This window comes from Protopterus annectens, chromosome 6.part0, assembly GCF_019279795.1.
Source record: "Protopterus annectens isolate FY-2018-M chromosome 6.part0, PAN1.0, whole genome shotgun sequence".
Lineage (NCBI taxonomy): Eukaryota > Metazoa > Chordata > Ceratodontiformes > Protopteridae > Protopterus > Protopterus annectens.
The window spans coordinates 392,572,765-392,586,649 of NC_056737.1; the positions used below are offsets into that span (position 1 = coordinate 392,572,765).

Here is a 13,885-nt window from a genome sequence, read left to right on the forward strand (position 1 = left end):
TCCTCCACCTAAGGTCAGTAGTGCCTGAATCAGATCCTCCACCTAAGCTCAGTAGTTGCTGCACATGTAGGGTGTTTGGATCAGATCTTCCACCGAAGCTGAGTAGTTGCTACACACCTTGGGTGCCTGGATCAGCTCCTCCACCTAAGCTGAGTAGTCTATGCACGTGTAGGGTGCCTGGATCAGATCCTCCACCTAAGCTCAGTAGTTGCTGCACATGTTAGGGTCCCTAGATCAGATTCTCTAACTAAGCTCTGTAATTGCTGCACATGTAGGGTGCATGGATCAGATCCCCCACCTAAGCTCCATAGTTGCTGCACATGTAGGGTGCTACCACACATACAAAGTCCTGCATAAATGTCACAGCACTGCTGTATAGGTTCTGTACGCCCGTTGGGGCCAGTACACTTGTAGTTCTGCTGGTGTCACCAGTGCATTGAGCCAAGCCACCACCCTTATAGGTGTGTGTACTAGGATAATGACCACTGGGACCTTTTTAAGCCTACCAAGAAGAAAAGCACCACAGAAATGTTCCACACTTTTAATTAAAACAACAAATATCTACACGAAAATAACAGTAGCAAAGCTTTCGGGTTTCCCCTTCCTCATGCTCAGGTAAATCAATTAAGACTCCATTTAAATTAGTAAAAGACATAAAACATGTGACACAGCCAGCCAATAAAAGAACACATACATAGAAATCTTTACTAAAGTGCTTAATGCAGCTTCTGTTGTTTCTTGCATAGTACTGGTTTTAAACTCACTGCACTATTTATGCCAGGATGAATATTCAATATTTTCAAGAAAATTATTCATATCACCCCCTTTGAAATTCTTATTAATCACCCTAATATCTCTAAATGTTAAAGGTATGCTCAATACCAGTATCAGCTAAATGCTTAGCCAATGCATTAGATTGAACACCCCTTCTAATTTCTGATTTATGTTCGATTATGTGATCTTTCAACCTTCTACTACTTTTTCCTATATAAAATGAGGGGCATTTTGTGATGTATTGCAGTTTGCATAATACCCAAATTTATAAACATATTTAGGATGGATGAACTGTACATCAGTAATATCTGCACAGCAACTACAATTCAAGCAAGGAAAAGTTCCTTGTTTGATATGAACATTATTTTTGTTTTTATTATAATTTAAGTCCTTAAAACATAATCTCCGTTTAAGATTTCTCTCATTTCTATAGGCAAAATAGGGATGTTCTTCGTGTTTTACTGTTGCAGTCATTACACTTGGGTTATCCTGCTGGCAGGCTACCCTCAGTCGGCCTGAATTCCAAAGTCTAGGTCCGGCATCGGTTGCTGTCGCTTCTTCCCTGACGTCAAGTGCACCAGGGGTATAAAAGATGCAGCTGACGCCATTTTCTACAGTCTTTCTTGCCACGCAGTGCCCGAAGCATAAGCAGTTCGCAAGTGCCGGTCGGCCGACTCCTGAGATTTTCGTGTTTGAATTTCAGATCTGAAGTCTTCATTAAAAGCTAAGTACCCAGTTGAGGAAACTTTTTTCTTGCTCCAGACCGATGTCAGAAAACGTTAATTGTATTTCTTGTGGGAAGCAAGCAAATACCTCATAAGAACTTTCATTCTTACTGTATTCCTTGCCTAGGCACTGACCACAACGTTGCTAGTTGTCGGTTTTGTGCTAGATTTAACCAACGCACTATTAAGCGTTGGTACGATTTTGCATTACACTATTTTGGCAGAAGATTTAATTATACAATGTCGTCGGATAGCCATCCGACTACCGGAATTCACAAGAAACACAAAAGGGCATGCATCCGTGGTCCAAAACTGACGACGAGGCTTCTTCTAAGCCAGTTGCCGGTTCTCAGTGAGGCGCCTTCCCAGCCCCTGACGCTCGCTACTTGAGACCCGCAGGCCGCTACCGACTCCCACATGGAGTCGCCTAGGCCACTGGAAGCTCAAGGTATTGGACCTTCAGAGACTATTCCCTCAGATGGGGCCAGAGCCTTTGAGCAGGCATCGGCTTCTGAGGGTGTTTTCAGACCAACTCAATTATACATTAAAACGACTTCAGCTTCAAAGGCAAAGACTAAAGCACCCTTAAAGACAAAGAAACAAGTACAACAGCCTCATGGACAGGCCTCCATGCCCAAAAAAACAGATGCTCAAAATGGCCGAAGACTTAATTACTTTGATCATGGGTTCCCATCCCCCACCTGATAAAAGGCCTTGGCAAGAGACGGAATATAGGTTTCCATTTTATCTGATTCCTCTTCTGATCAGGAATACTCTCTTCCTCCCTATGAGGATTCTGATGCTGAAGAATCTATCCCTTCAGCCTCTCCTCCTGAGGATTACTCTTTTGGGGAAACCTTGCATACCATGAGGGAGCATTTCCACTGGGAAAGCTAAGATTTTTGAGAATCTAAGAAAAGGCTCAGAGACTTCCTTTTACTACCACAACACAGGCCCCTAGCTATTCCACCTGTGTTAGACATTGTTGATGATGTATTTTCAGAGTCCAGTCTGACCCTGACTCCTTACCTCCAGCTCCTGTTAAGCCAGACAGGTACTACAGGGGTCCTGACTCTCATAAATTCCTTTTCAAAAACCCTGCTGCTGATCCAGAAACTATCTCTGTGTCCCAAAGGGGTCAAGGCTTCCGCTGCAAAAAACCCTACCCCCTCTGACAGGGATTCTAGGGTAATGGACAGATGGGGAAAAAGATTTACACTTCCTCTACCTTGGCTATAAGGGCTTTAAATTGTCAGTTTCATATGCTCAAATATCAGCAATATATTATGTCACTGCTTAAACAGAAAATGTTGACAAATTCTGAATGTGCAGAAAACAAAGAAATGCAGGATTTATTGCATGCAGCTGAACAAGTTGGAAAGCATACTTTGCAATGTGGTTTTGATTCTTTGGAGGCCTCCTTCAGAGCCGCTATTATGGGTTCTGTCATCAGGAGGCATGCTTGGTTAAAGGAACAAAGTCTGCCTGATCATGTCAAAGAAAAATTATTAGATGCCCCATTACAGCACGATACTTTGGTGTTAAAGAAAATGGAGGACAAAGCTAAATATATGCAAACGGTTAAGGATTTCTTACAGGTTCAACCTCCAAGATTTAGCAAACATTGGCCTACAAAGAATTGGTCCTTTCCAGTGTCAGACAGACCACAAAGGGGCAGATACAGACGTCCAAGAGTCAGATCCCAGCCCCAAGGTTCGTACAGGTCTAAACAATGGGGTGCTTCTACCTCCAAAAGTAGAGAAGACAAATCACAAGCCATACAGGAAACAGTCCCAATGACTTCCCCCTGCCTGCAGCAAGCAGTTATCTTCTGGCAGCACCTTTAGGGGGAAAACTAGCACTTTTTTTCTCAAAACTGGCACATAATAACCCAGGACAAATGGGTCCTATTGTCACAAGGCTACAAGTTTCACTTCCATACCCTGCCAAGGACAAACGGTTGGCCAGATCTGCCAAAACATCAATGGGCAGAAGCACAAAAGCAAGTCTCATCCCTCATGGACATGAGGGCCAGAACAAGAGCAGGGACAAGGATTTTATTCAAGATTGTTCTTGGTATCAAGAAAGGACCAGACCTGGAGACCAATATTGGACCTATCTATTCTAAACACATTTCTGCGTATACCAAAATTCAAAATGTTGACTCTACAGCAACTTCTGCCCATATTGGGCAAGAAGGCTTGGCTTGTGACTTTTGACATAAAAGAGGTATACCTGCATGTCCCAGTCAGACAAACATGCAAAAGATACCTCAGATTCAAAGCTGGCTCAATGCACTACCAATTCTCTGCACTGTCCTTTGACTTATCTACTGCGCCCAGGGTCTTCACAAAGTGCCTGGCACCAGTAATTGCATTCTGTAGACAAAGAGGAATACAAATATATCCTTACTTGGAAGACTGCCTCATTCAAGCAGAGAACAAGGACATTCTACTACAGCATCTGGCATTTGTAAAGAGATTTGTAACAGGCCTAGGGTAGACAGTCAACGAAAAGAAATCAAAACTAGTACCCTCTCAAGAGATAATATTCCTGGGTGCAAGCTTAAGTACAACTGCCCAGATGGCTTATCTCACGCCAGACAAACAAAGGCAACTGACAACCTATTTCAACCTGTTGGCAACAAAGGCCCAGTTATCTGCAAGAAAAATTCTGCAGGCTTTGGGCTTCATGGCATCCTGCATTCTACTAATTCCATATGCGAGACTGCATATGAGGAAACTTCAGTGGTACCTAAAAAGCATTTGGACTCAACATTGCCACAGCCTGGAAGCAGTAATTACCCTCATTCCCTGCCTGCAACAGGAGTTTCGTTGGTGGGCGAAGACTTGTCACCAGAACAAGGGACAGCCATTCACTTTACCCCCAGCCAGGCAGACATTAACAACGGGTGCATCAGATTATGCCTGGGGGGCCCACATGGCAGGAACATGTATTCAAGGCACATGGTCCGCAAACCAAATGCATCTACATATCAATCAAAAAGAGATGCTAGCTGTTCAGAATGCCCTGACAGCCTTCAAGGACCTACTTCATCTGGGACAACTACTGATAAAGACAGACAACACCACAATCATGTGGTATATAAACAAGCAGGGAGGCACTCATTCTTTACCCCCTTTGCAGACTAGCCATGACTTTGTGGGACACAGCATTGACTTACCAAGTACATCTGCAGGCACAATTCCTGCCAGGAAAGATAAATAGTCCGGCAGACGAACTAAGCAGAAACCTCATGGATCCCCACGAGTGGAAATTGGATCGGATCCACGAGTCTTCAGCATGATAACAAGGAAATGGAGATGCCCGGATATAGATCTATTTGCCTCTCCTCACAACTACCAACTAAAAAGATTCTGCACAAGGACTTATCACAGACGAGCATGGAAAGTGAATGCTCTTTCTTTCAGCTGGAAAAGCTTCGCAGTATATGCCTTTCCTCCACTGCCTCTGCTCCCCAAGGTACTCCTAAAGGTCAGACAAGAGAAGCCAAAGATGATACTAATTGCCCCAGACTGGCCCCGCCAGCACTGGTATCCAATCCTAAGGAACTTGTCTCAGTGCCTGGCTTGGACCTTGCTTGTCAGATCCTGCACAGCCAACTAAAGACCTTAAATCTGGCAGCATGGCGGATAATGTAGTGATACTAAACGCGCCTCTCACTAAAGTTGTAATGGATGTCATTTTGGAGGCCAGAAGACCTAGTACCAGAAAATCTTGCGCTGGAAAATGGAAGAGATTCTGTGCTTGGAACCAGGTACAAGGAATTGACACAGCTGTACCAAATATTCCTCAGATTTTGCAATACTTAACTGAGATGCTGGACAAGGGCCTATCCTTTTCATCAATTAAAATTCATGCCTCTGCCATTTCGGCTCATTACAATACAAAGCCACCAATCTTTTCTCATCCCTTGTTAAGGCAATACCTCAGAGGAGCCAAAAACTTAAGGCCTCCCAGGAGATCACCAATACCTGCATGAGACCTCAATTATGTTTTGGAAAAACTCACCCTGCCTCCTTTTGAGCCAGCCGCTATAGCTGATATAAAGTTTTTATCTTGGAAAACAGCTCTGCTCCTAGCAATAACCTCTGCAAGACAAGTCTCGGAGCTACAGACACTCATGGCTGTGGAACCTTTTATCATTTTTTATCCAGACAGGGTTTCTCTGAGGACAAACCCGACATTTATGCCTAAGGTAGTGTCCTGTGTGGCCCTTAACCAAACTATTAGTCTGCCTACTTTTTATCCAAACCCACAGAATAAGGGGGAGAGAATTCTGCATTCTTTGGACGTACACGGACAGCTACGCTTCTACTTGAACAGAACCAAAGCTTTCAGAAAGACAGAGCAACTACTAGTGGCATATATGCTGCAGGATCACAAGGAAAGGCTATCTCAAAGCAGACTGTTTCAAAGTGGATAGGCCACTGCATTCATTTCTGCTATTCACAACATGGCAAGCCAGTGCCTAAGGGCATTAGGCCACATTCAACCAGAGCAGCAGCCACTTCAGCAGCCTTCCTCAGGGGAGTACCAACCAAAGACATTTTAGAGGCTGCTACCTGTAGTTCAGTGCACACCTTTACAAAGCACTATCATTTACTAATGTACTCTAAATTCAGGGCAGGCTTTGCCACTGCAGTTCTGCAGGGCCTCATAGCCGCTCCTAATGCTATTTAGCTCCAGCCTCCCAACCATAGCTTTGGGATTGAACCCAAGTAATGACTGCAGCAGTGAAACCTGACAAACATAGTACAGTTGTGTACACTTACCATAAATGTAGATGTTCGAGTGTATTCACTGTTGCTGTCCAGGTTACCCACCCACCATCCCCCATATCTTTGCTGCAAATTATCTGCACTTCTCTAATCTATACAACCTATGTGGTGTATTTGCTTGTAGATTAAGGTATTATATATTTTGGTGCATGCATGTTTTATTGGCATATTTTTCGCCTACACTTTTGGGAGCACCTGACATCTGGGGCAAGAAAAACTTAAGAAAATGGCATCGGCTGCATCTTTTATACCCATGGCGCACTGACGTCAGGGAAGAGGCGACAGCAACTGATGCCAGACCTAGACTTTGGAATTCAGGCCGACTGAGGGTAGCCTGCCAGCAGGATAACCCAAGTGTAATGACTGCAACAGTGAATACACTCTAACATCTACATTTATGGTAAGTGTACACAACTGTACTTTTCTCAGTGATAATTTGCTTCAGTTCTGCCATAGATAGTAATACATTCCAATTTTTTGTATACTATTCTCCACTTCTCTTGTCCTAGCATTAAAAGATGTTACATATCTTATCTCTCCTTTCATTGGGGTTATAAACGGTATCACCATAGAACAGCACCATATTATCTGACCTTTGTTCTGTAACTTCATTTGCAATTTTACTAACAGTTTCTTCATCATACCCCCTTTCAATAAATTCAACCATCATTGCCTTCATCTGATAAGTATATGTTTGCTCATTCGTATTTTACATAATCACCCTACTAAATTGGCTTTTAACAATGCCCTTAAAGGTGTGGGGGACATGCATACTACGTCTATGCATATATCTATTGGCATGCAGTGATTTCTTATGCACACTTGTATGCGGTTTACCTTCATTTCTTTCTAGGTTAACATCCAAATAAGCAATATTTCTGCTAGAATGACATAATTTAAATCGTAAATAATCGGTGGTGTCCTCTAGGAAAGTGACAAAATTCTCCAATTCGTCTTTGCTTTTCCACAGGAGAAAACAATCATGTCTGAACCTTTTGTAAAATAACAGATTAGGGTCATTAGAATCCGTCTTCCTTGTATATAAACTTGCTTTCCCATTGGTTTAAAACAGGATTGGCACAGGTATTGGCCATGAGAGTACCAGTGGCCACTCCTGATATGTGCAAATATGACTTACCAATTTATTTATGCCAATTTATTGAAAGGGGGTATGATGAGGAAAATTGCAAATGAAGTTACAGAACAAAGGTCCGATAATATGGTGCTGTATTACGGCGATACAGTTTATAACCCCGATGAAAGGAAACATGATAAGATATGTAACCACTTTTAATGCTATGACAAGAGAAGTGAAGAATATTATACGAAAAATTGGAATAAATTACTATCTATGGCAGAACTAAAGCAAATTATCACTGAGAAACCCTATTTTGCCTATAGCAATGAGAGAAATCTTAGACGGACATTATGTTTTAAGGACTTGAATTATAATAAAAACAAAAATAATGTTCATATCAAACAAGGAACCTTTCATAGGTTCATAGGTTTATACTAGGCTATCTGCCCTAAGGCATTTATAAGCCTAGCCCAAATTTTTCTGGCTTACGCCACCCCTTATATGAAAAAATACTTTGCCCATTAGTTTGTTGTGCCTCTGTCCAGCAGTGACACAGAGATGATTCCCGGGGTAAACCTACGATCTCCCATCCACAGGTCTAGATTTCTCTTGAACAGAGTCAGCAAGGTGCTCTGCCTCACATGGACCGGGATTTTATTCCACAGCATAGGGAGTCTCTGAGTGATAAATCTATCCCTCCAGCACATCCTATTTATATCCGTGCTAAGGTTTAAGTCGCTTGCTCTTGTGGTTTTGGTGGATTTGGATTTTTTGAGGTGGAGCATGTCCATTAATTCCGGGTTGGACATGGCCTTGTATGTCAGGCACATGCAACCTCTAAGCAGACGGTATGCGACTGAATAGAGCTGGAGTTTCTTCAATCTGGCAGCATATGACAGATTTTGGAGTCCCTTTATCCTTTTGGTGAGGAACTTTTGGGGTCTCTCCAATTGCTGCAGATGTCTGGTGAGATACATCCCGAATGGGGCATTGTACTCGATCATTGGTCTGATAAGTGAAGAGTACAGGGGAACAATGACCTCACTAGATCTGGATGTGAATCCCTTCATGATCAGGTGGGCAATGTAGAAGGTCTTTCTAACCACTTTAGCAATGTGAGTGTCAAAAGAAAGGCCACTGTCAACCTGGGTCCCCAGGTCCCTGATAACCCCTTCTGTGCTTAGAGGATTGCCCGAAGGGTATGACTATACATTTTTTGGCGTTTAACTTCAGGCCATGGCTCTGGCACCAGCTATCTGTTTCCGTGAGTCCCTTCTGAAGGATATCCGTGTCCGATGCACTTTCCACTATGGCGCCCAGTTTGCAGTCGTCTGCAAACTTTGTCAGCCATAGTCCTCCCATGTTGGCCTGTACTTCTGAGAAGTAGATGCCAAACAATAGGGGGCCAAGGACGAGCCCTGTGGGACACCACTTGTGACCGGCTTGGAGTCTGACACAGCGCCAGCAACTCTAACCCTGTGGGTTCTGTCCTTAAGCCAGTTTGCAACCCATCTTGTGACATAAGGGTTTACATTTAAGCTGGTAAGTTTTTCTACAATACCTGAGTGGGGTATTGTGTCGAAAGCCTTTGCAAGGTCAAGGTAGGCTGTATGGACTGCCTTTCCCTCATCAATGGCCTTGGTGACTGTTTCGAAGAAGTCGACCAAGTTCAAAAGACATGATCTTACCTTGACAAAGCCAAACTGGGTCGGGTCCAATGTCTGCAAGTCCCCTATATCTTTGTTTATGAGCTCCATTATGATCCTCTCCATAGCTTTGCAGACTAGACTTGTTAAGCTTATGGGGCGGTAATTACCAGGGTCTGTAGAGGCGCCGCCTTTGTGGAGTGGGACAACAGTTGCCGTACGCCACTCCTTGGGCACGTATCCTGTGGTAAGGCTGAGATTAAACAGCTGCCTTATGTGCGGGTTTAATTCCTCATTTAGCTCATGTAGCACACAGCCGGGGACACCATCCGGTCCCATTGATGCTGTGATGTCCTTCATGGATGCATCTGCAGTCATAACAACTGGGTTGTCCTGTCGTCAGGCAGCCCTTCAGTCGGCCGGATTCCAAAGTCCGGGTCCGGCTTCGGCTGATGTCGCACTTCACCCGACGTCATCTCTGTTGGTCTTCGGGTATAAAGGCATCAGCCGGCCATTTTCCTCAGTCTTTCTTGCGCGTGGCCCAAGCAGAAGCTGTTCGCAAGTGCCGGTCGGTCGGATCCAGAGATTACTTCTACCGAATACTACTTCGAAGACTTCTAAAGCTAAGTACCCCGTTGGGGACTCTTTCTTGCCTCAGCCGATGTCTGACTGCAGATGCTATCCAGTTCGGACATCTACATTTATGGTAGGTACAAAACTGTACTTTTTTAGCTTTAGAGAGAGCAGCTTTCACCTGCGCATTTGAGATGTCTGGGAGGCTACACTCGGCTGGGATAGTTATCTCTCCTTTAGGGGAGAGGGGTGAAGTTTGCACTGAACCTGTCTGCCAGTATGTTGGCAATGTCTGTGGGTTCAGTGATTTTTGTATCATTTTGGACTAATTCTGAGCATATCTGGGAGTTTCCACCAAGGTTCCTAACATAGCTGAAAAAGGCCTTATGATTGTCCTTTGAATCCATGGCAATTTTTCTCTCAAAATTGGCCTTAGTTGATTTTATGAGTGCTCGTATTTTTTTACTAATAATGATCAGGGTGACTTCCTTTTATGGATTTTGTTCTATCATGTAATAGCTTTCTCCTCTTATTGTAAAGTTTGTTAATGGCTGGGGTCCACCAGACTGGACGTTTGCCCTTTGTGGAAAGAGTCTTGGTTTTATTTGGGATTGCCTGATCCATGCAGTCTTGGAGGTGTTCATAGAAGGCATTTGTAAGGGCTTCCGCAGCTTGGGTTGTGGTTTCCACTGGCCCAGGGGCCTTGAAGGATACCACACCAGTCTTGAGTAGTGTGAAGTTTGCTTTAGAGAAGTTCTTCACTATGGTCTTTTTTGTTTGGGGTGGGGGCGGGATGTTGATTTCCTTGCTTGAATTGTAGTTGCTGTGCATATGTCATTACTGATGTACAGTTCGCCCATCCCCTGACTAAATATGTGTATAAGTTTGAGTATGCTAACAGCAATACATCACAGATAGTATATTTAGCCACATGCACAAAATGCCCCTCATTTTATATAGGAAAAAGTAGTAGAAGGTTAAAAGATTGCATAATTGAACACAAATTAGAAATTAGAAGGGGTGTTCAATCTAATGCATTGGCTAAGCATTTAGCTGATGATGGTATTAAGCATACCTTTAAATTTAGAGTTATTAGGGTGATTAATAAAAATTTCAGATGGGTGATATGAATATTCTTGATAATACTGAATATTCATGGATTATAAGGTTACATGCAGATGTGTATCCTGGCATAAATAATGCAGTGAGTTTCAACCAGTATTATGCAAGAAACAGACGCTGCATTAAGCACTTTAATAAAGATTTCTATGTATGTGTTCTTTTATTGGCTGGCTGTGTCACATATTTTATGTATTTTACTAATTTAAATGGAGTCTTTTAATTGATTTACATGAGCACGGAGGAAGGGGAAACCTGAACGCCGTGCTACTGTTATTTTCATGTAGATATTTGTTGCTTTAATTAAACGTGTATAACATTTCTATGGTTCTTTTTTTCTTCTTTGGATTTGTCTTACTGAACACAGTTAACTGCAGTGGATTTGTTATTACTAACCTTTTTAAGCCTAGCCATGCATCCCAAATATCTGACAAGTTCTTTTGCCATAAGTGTAAGCATGGGCTTTGGTGGTTGAAACGTTTACAAACAGGAGCCTGGGAGATGAGCCATTTACAAGGCTGCCTGTGTCCATTAGAGACATAGGTGCCAAAGCAAGGATGAATTTCTTGTTCTCTATCCAGTTGTTCACTTGAATTCGGTTAGGGAGGAACTCTGCTTCACATGGATGAGGAGTCTGCTTCAGAGAAGGGATAGCCTTTGGGATACATACTTGTCTGTCCAGCAGGTCCTATTTACATCACAAACAAGATTTAAGTCTTTAAAATGGTAACTCTGGTGCTGTTTGTTTTGCAGATCTGCTGGAAGTCCATCAGGATGAGATCCAGCAATGCGTTGTGTGCCAGGGATAGATCTCCCCTGAACAGCTAGGTGACAGAATACACTCTGTATTCTTTTAGTGAGGAACCTCTGTGGATGCTTCAGGTGTTGGATGTGCCTAGTTGGGTACATACCAAAGGAGGCATTGTGCTCAATGATGGGTCTGATGAATGCTGAATACAGTAGGACATTGACTTCCTTGGACTTAGATGCCATGCCTTTGTTTATAAACATAGAAAGATTTCCTTACAACTGTAGACACATGATGGTCAAAGGCTAGATTACTGTCTACATGTGTCCCCAAGTCTGTGACTACTGGATCGACTCTTAGGGGTATGTTTATCAGTATGATAGATGTCCTTCCATGTCATTGTTGCAGTATTCTTCATGGAATGGATATCTTGTCAAGATAACCAAACGTTCGTCCAGTATACCAAAGCCTTTAATTTAAATCTTATAGGCACCATACATCACATGTATGCACCCTGTGTAGAGCATAAGGGTGAAGTATGGACTCAAATACTTGTATCTTCTTTGCCGCAAGTTTGACCACCGTTAATCTAATTTTAGTCTGTACGCCTTTCTTTCTCCTGTGCCGGTTACCAAACCATTTTCAGATAAGTACCCCATTGGAGTTTCTTCTTTGGTTTTTTCCTTTTTGTTGCTTGTGTTCCTGTCATCCAAGAAGGAAAAATGTCAATGTGGTAAGTAGACTTCCACATAAAGACCATCATGATCAGAGTCTTTTTTGCCTATGTACATCCCACAACCATACGCAATATTTTGTGTCAAGCATTTGCCCCTAAGATCCTCCACAATTGCTTATCTTCTATTCCATATACCTCAAGAATCAATATCTTAAATTGTTGGCTCAGGGTGCTATGGCAAAATCCTTCTGTCCCAAGGGACAGACATACTCTTAGGAGGTCAGAAGGTGAAGGCCTGATCCTATTTCTCTCCAGCATCCACCAGCTATCTCTTTAGAAGCTAATGAAGGCCCTGAAGACCATCCGGTGCTCGCATCGGATTCCTCTACTGCGACCCTGTCCGCAGAGGCTTTTGAAACATCTGCTGTGGACATTGAGGGGAAATCACAGCTGATTATTTCTGAGGGGACAAGGGGGATTTTCCAAATCTTATTCTGGGAGGAAATTCCTTGCATACTTATTAAATCACACCAAGCGACCGAACCATCGAGAGTTGTTCGGACAGGTGTCCCTCTTAAGAAAAGCAAAGGCAAAGCATATTACCCATATTGCTAAAGGTCCTCAATGTGGATGGCAGAGTTTTACCCAAGCAAGGCTTGTTTAATGCCTTGATGACCTTGAAGCTTTCTCAGGGGGGGGATGTCAGTCCCCTGCTCTTCCACATCTGAGATGACAAGGGAACTGGATTCCTCAAATGAGGACTCTGTAGCTTACTTCTCTCAAATTCCTTCTCTAGACTATGGTTCAGAGGAAGATGATTCTTTGACGTGGATTCTCCTTTGGAATAACTATCCTTTAGGGATACTGTTGCTCTTACGATGGAGTACTTTAAATGGTATTGCTCCCAGGTCTCGGACATCAAAACGTTACTATGAACTTTTACAAATCCTAAGCTATCTGTAGTTTCTCCTGTTTTGGCAGCTCTTTGGGACACATTTTCTGCTGACTCTATCTCCAGATTGTCAGCCTTTGGCCCTAAGAAACCTGATGGGTTTTACAATGTGCCTGAAGACTGCAAGTTTTTGTTTGTGTTCTGCTGATCCTTCTATGGTTTGTCTTAGCTGATATGTGTCCACTAAGCTCCTCTCTTCAGATAAGGACAGTAGAGCTATGGAAAGATAGGTAAAAAGTGTATAATGCTGCTACCTTGTCATTTTGGGCTATTAGTTATCAAACTCATATGACCAGGCATGTCATGGCTCTCCTTTCTCTGGGAGCTAAAGTTGTGTCTGAGCCTCCTGATTCTGAAGGGAAGATGTCAGCTCTTTCTCTAAATGGGTCCACATCACAGGTTGTTCGTCACTCCAGAAATTCAGTTACTTTGCTGCTGATGCCTCTTCCGGGGCAGCTGCCTTTGGTTCTGTGATGGGACGTTATTCTTGGCTTCGTTTTCAGGCTTTGTCTAATGATATTAAAGCCAAACTTTTGGATGCTCCTCTGGATAATACAAATCTTTGGGACAGCTGACCTGTTCAAGTCCCCCAGGATAAGGATAAGGGTAAGGGCATACAGGAACTCTAACATAATTTTTGTGTCCTCTATACCTAAGCGTGAGGAATTACCCTTATAAATCTACTTTTCTCATAGACAGCTTGTCAACCATACAAAGGTAGGAAACCGTCTAAGTGTATTCCTCCTGCTAAGTCTACTGAGATTCCTTCATCTCAGAAGCCTTCCTTTTAGG

The 13,885-nt window shown here is 43.0% G+C and overlaps 1 protein-coding gene across 1 annotated transcript in view; it reads left to right on the plus strand.

Moving 5' to 3' along the window:
* The window catches only part of BRMS1L (BRMS1 like transcriptional repressor), a 624,443-nt gene that overhangs the window by 473,384 nt on the left and 137,174 nt on the right, over nt 1-13,885 (plus strand). The gene's annotated exons all lie outside the window — the stretch shown is intronic.